Source organism: Myxocyprinus asiaticus, chromosome 38 (assembly GCF_019703515.2).
Source record: "Myxocyprinus asiaticus isolate MX2 ecotype Aquarium Trade chromosome 38, UBuf_Myxa_2, whole genome shotgun sequence".
NCBI lineage: Eukaryota > Metazoa > Chordata > Actinopteri > Cypriniformes > Catostomidae > Myxocyprinus > Myxocyprinus asiaticus.
The window spans coordinates 38,543,304-38,549,139 of record NC_059381.1 but is presented as its reverse complement, the minus strand read 5'-3'; positions in this window follow the sequence as shown (position 1 = coordinate 38,549,139).

Sequence of the window (5,836 nt, the reverse complement as noted above, 5' to 3'; positions counted from 1 at the left end):
ATTAGTAAACAAAAGAAAAGGTTTATTATTTATGCATGAAGTTGTGGAAAACATGAGCTATTTTTTGACCAGCACTTTTGCCCTAGATTCGTTAGTTGTGTTAGTGCTGATGGGGAGCGAGTGGAAAATGTTGGTGTTATTGTGACGGTGAGAGATGTTGTGTGGGTGTTGAAGACCTCTAGATGCGTTAACTCAGACAGTTACCTGGCACTGAGCATTTCCTGCTCGTATGCAACACTACAACTCTTGAGCAATCAAGTGTTTCCATCTACAAATGAAGCACATTTTCTGAATGTCACAGTTAATAAGAGAAATACATGTAAATGAATGTTCCAGGTTCAATACAAGTTAAGCTCAAACAACAGAACATGACATAATGTTGATTATCACAAAAATAATTTGACTCGTCCCTCGCTTATTTAAAAAAAAAATAATTTTTTTGCAGTGAGGCACTTACAATAGAAGTGAATGGGGCCAGTCCATAAAGATTAAAATTGTAGCCACAAGACATAAACGCTATACATGTTAACATGATATTAAAGGAATACTTCACCCAAAAATGAAATTCTCTCATCATTTACTCCCTCGCGCCATCCCAGATGTGTATGACTTTCTTTATTCAGCAGAACACAAACAAAGATTTTTAGAAGAATATATCAGCTCTGTAGGTCCATACAATGCAAGTGAATGGGTACCAACATTTTGACCAAGTACCAAGCTCCTAAATGCAGATAAAGGCAGCATAAAAGTCATCCACACAAAATTCCTGTGACTTCTAATCCAAAACAGCATTTTTTTTTTGTTGCAAACTCCAAATAAAGTTCTCTACAAATATGTACATCATACCAGTCATATGGATTTTTATGTACTTAATTTTGCATTAAGTAGGATTTATTTAAAGTACTAACTATTGTCTATCTGTGTAATAAAAACTAATGTCCATGTATATTATAGGCTATAAATTGTACTGCAGTTATTTATTATCTCAATTTAATGAATAGTACTGTTTAATAGTTTAATAGCCCATGTTATGTTTTATAATACTGTTATCCCTGATGTTGTTTTAACCCAAATAAATTGAGTACAATAAAACATGAATCCTAACATATATCCTCCATTACTTAAATGTTTTGAGTTAAGTGGATGATATTCATGATTTCTGTAATTCTACTGAATTTTTTTTAGTTCAATCAATTTATTTGAAACAATGAACCAAATTTTTATATTATATGAGGTGCTTTTTTTTAGTAGACAAAACTTAAAATTTTAGAGTGTTTTAAGTTGTCATTGTATCAATTTGTATACTTAAGTTGAATTAACAAGCGTATTTGCAACATCAATTCAAAAACATATGTTGAATCAACAACATTTGTGCCAGGTAACTTCATATCATTTATTGCATGGTCTTTAAAGGAATAGTTCACCCAAAAATGAAAATTCTCTCATTATTCACTTACCCTGATGCCATCCCAGATGTGTATGACTGTCTTTCTTCAGCAGAACACAAATGAAGATTTTTAGAAGAAGATAGAGCTCTGTCAGGTCCTTATAATGCAAGTACACGGGTGCCAGCACTTTGATGGTCCAGAAGATATATTTAGGGAGCTTAAAATTAATCCACACGACTCCAGTCGACCAATTAATGTCTTCTGAAGCAAATCGATATGTTCGTGTAAGAAACAAGTCAATAATTAAAATGTTTTTAACTTTAAGTCGGCACTTCCATCCAGGGCTCTGATGCTGTTTGAAATGGCCGAACTCTCGCATGACGTTCAGTCTTCTGTTATAAGTAAGCACCGCTTCCGAATTCTCGTGTGAACTCGCCGACAGGCTTACGTTACACTTTGCGTCAGCTGCTGGCAGGAAGTTCTTTTTAAAAGTTAATAACGTTTTCATTATTTATTTATTTTTTACACAAACATATCGATTTGCTTCAGAAGACATTAATTGGTCGACTGGAGTCATGTGGATTACTTTTATGCTGCCTAAATATGACTTTTGGACCGTCAAATTGCTGGCACCCATGTACTTCCATTATAAGGACCCGACAGAGCTCTATCTTCTTCTAAAAATCTTCATTTGTGTTCTGCTGAAAAAAGACTGGGATGGCATCAGGGTAAGTGAATAATGAGATAATTTTCATTTTTGGGTGAACTATTCCTTTAACACTAAAAAAAAAAAAAATTATTACTCTGAATCTAAACACATGTTAGACGAACAATAACACCCTAAATGTTGCCCCGTCTAGCTTAACAAAGTTGTCTGAACAAATTATTTAAAATTAAACAATGATGCTGATTTGCCAGCTCCCAGCATGCATTGCGGCATGAATACACTTTTATGGTTAATGTTATAGGCATATTTTTTGCAGTTTGCAGACTTTATCTTTGCTGTTGTTGTTGTTTTCATCATTACTATTAGTTAATTGTTGTGTGGTGATGTTCAGACTCAGAGCTAAACTTTTATTTAGATATTTGTTGATTGCCACCATTACTGAGGATTGTGTGTCAAGTGTTGAGGTCTGTGTCAAGATATCACATGCTGAGTTTGCTTTGCAAGATGCTCATGCATTAAATTAATAGTTCAACCAAAAATGACCAAAACGTGCCATCCCAAAACTTTGAAGCTCCAAAAAGTGACCCATAGGAGTACAGTGGTGTAATCCGTGTCTTCTGAATTGATCCAATCACCAAATATAGCGGTAAATAGCAATGCTCAGCCTAAGCAAAGAGCTCTGGCACAACAGAGTCACAACATATATACCAGCTGAAACAGGTATCAAACCAGAGTTCACCCAGTCCTTTGAACTAAAGCCCAGATCTTTAACCACTGGGCCAGACATTCATGGTTGAGGGTATACAACTATTTCTGAGATGATAGTTAGAGCTTAGCTTTTTTTTTTTTAATTGAAGCAGGAATTCACAATATAGTACATACTGAATTGTAGTAAGCACAATATGAAAACTCAGAGATCAACAGAAGCACAAATGTTAAAACCACTCTTTCCTGGACTCAAACTCACAACCTTTTGACTTATGCTCTAATGCGTTAACCAGTGGGCCATTCAGTTTACACAGCGCAAAAGTGCCAAAGATACATTCCAAGCAGAGAGCAGCAGGTTTTAAATCATAAAAAAATGTAATAAATACATTTAGACATTGTTCTCTGCCAATTTCAGATGACTTAGAATAAGGAAGCAATGATACATTAAAAGTTTTGTTTAAATTGACTAAGAATTTTGACCACTGTGTGGCACTGTCTCCAAACTGCTTAGGTACCCTCAGGACATGATGCCAAAGACTCCTTCCAATTTTCATTCAAATCAGAAAAAGCGTTTAATATATACATTATTTTTCATAAATTTCAAAATGGCGGAGAGGTTGTATGGCTGATGTTGGAAAAATGTATATAGTTGAAATGACCTAAGGAATCCAAAGACACCAAACTCATAATTTTAGGACAAATGGTTCAAAAGTTACAGGCAAAAATAGCTAATTTTGACATTTCTTGACCCATAAGTGACGCTGTCACCAAACTTTGCATGTTACCTCGGATCATGGTCCTGATGAAGTATACCAAGTTTCATTTCGATAGGACAAAGAATCGCAGAGATACAGCCTTAAATACATTTTCATGTTGACCTCGTTAATTTCACATTGGCATAATTTCTGAATGGTAGCACAAATGAAAATGTCTGGAGATTATTTTGAGCCATCGTTTGGACAAAATGGACAAAGTTTGAAGGATGTGAAAAGCTTAAACTGAAAATGTCATAATGCAAATGACCACTGTAACGGGCTGAGTTTTAATGTAAGGGGCCCGTTCGAATCATCAGGAGGAGAGTAATCGACAAAAAGAATGTTGTCTATAGGACAAACGGTTCAAAAGATACACGCAAAAGAATCGTGAATTTCTGAACTGGTGGTGGCACTATAAAGTATGACCTAGAGACTCCAAATTTGGTATAAGTGCTATTCATGCCCACCCCTACCAGTGGGCCAAATGCCCACCCCTACCAGTGTGCCAAATATCCACCCCATCAGCGTGCCAAATATCATAATTTTCCTATGTACGTTTCATAGGGCTGCTATAGACTCCCAGCCAGAATAATAATAATAAATATAGCTGCAAGCAGCAATTACAGTGCCATGGACTGACATGGAAACCATTGCACAACTCAAAGATCTCAAAGAGTAAACACAGATCACATTGTCTCTGGATGGATCTGAACCCAAGACTTTCTGTTCAACAGTTCAGTGTGTTATTCACAGCACCATAATATTGTTATCAAGGAAGGGACATACCAAGCTTAGATGAATCACAGCTGAGCACAGCTGTTACCATGATCAACTTTATATTCATGTAACTTTTCAACAGAGATCCAATCAACATTTGATTGGGGAAAAGTCCTGCCTTCATTCAGTAAGCACAATACAAAAACCTTCAGAACTACACACATTTCTAATGCATGACTTGATGAGGTGGAGATTGAACCAGGAACCTTCCATTTTACATTTCATGGCTCAGCCACTGGGCTAACAGCCTCCAAGAAGAGCATGCTATGCTAAGAATTTTTTTACAGCCAAACACAACAGTCAATATGATCAACTTTGTTTTCATGTAACTTTTCAACAGAGATCAAATTCAGAATTTGAATGTGGAACAACCCAGCAACCATTCATTAAGCCAATACAAAAATCACCAGACCTACAGAACTTTTTACAGAACATCTTGTAGAGATAGGGATTCAAACCCACAACCTTTTGAACTATAAAACCAATGCTTTAACACACTGAGCCACTCAGTTAACAGTGTTTAGTTTTCAACTGAGTGGCTCAGTTTTAATGTAAGGGTCCATTTGAATCATCAAAAGGAGAGTAATCAGACAAAAAAGAATTGTGTCTCTAGGCCAAACTGTTAAAAAGATACACTTTTATTGACATGGTGGTGGCGCTATAGATTAGGTCCTAGAGACCCCAAATTTGGTATGGGGGCTATTCCTGGCCACCCCTATCAGTGTGCCAAATTTCATAATTTTCCTACGAATGGTTCTATGGTCTTCCATAGACTACCATTGGGGAGGAATAATAAATATAACTAGATAGGTACATTTCCTGAAGAAAATGTGAGTGGTGCTTGCCGTGGCAAAATTTCTCACCACAATGTCCCACCAACTGCCCCAAGTTGAAAGAGGCAACCCCCATGACAGCAGGATGTTTTTTGTAGAGATATTGGTGTTGTTCCATGGTTGCTAGGGTAACCCATCTGGTTCATAGGCTGTTACCATGGTGATACTTAACTAGGCTCCTTGCTATCCTGAGTGAAATAAGTCAACCTGGAAGTCTCTACGATGTTCTGGTGCAGAGATATGCGATTTGTTACTTGGTTGCTAGGGTATCCCATCTTGTTACTAAGCAGTTACCAGGGTGATACTTATCAAGGCTACTTGCTATCCTGAGTGAAATAAGTCAACCCAGATGTCTCTACGACTTTCTGGTGCAGAGATACGCAATTTTTTACTTGGTTGCTAGGGTAACCCCATGTGGTTGCTAGGCAGTTACCAGAGTGATACTTAACAAGGCTCCTTGCCATCCTGAGTGAAATAAGTCAACCCGGATGTCTCTACAATATTCTGGTGCAGAGATATGTGATTTGTTACTTGGTTGCTAGGGTAACCCCATCTGGTTGCTAGGCAGTTACCAAGGTGATACTTAACATGGATACTTGCCATTCTGAATGAAATAAGTAAACCCGGAAGTCTCTATGATCTTCTGGTTCAGAGATATGTGATTTGTTACTTGGTTGCTAGGGTAACCCCATCTGGTTGCTATGCAGT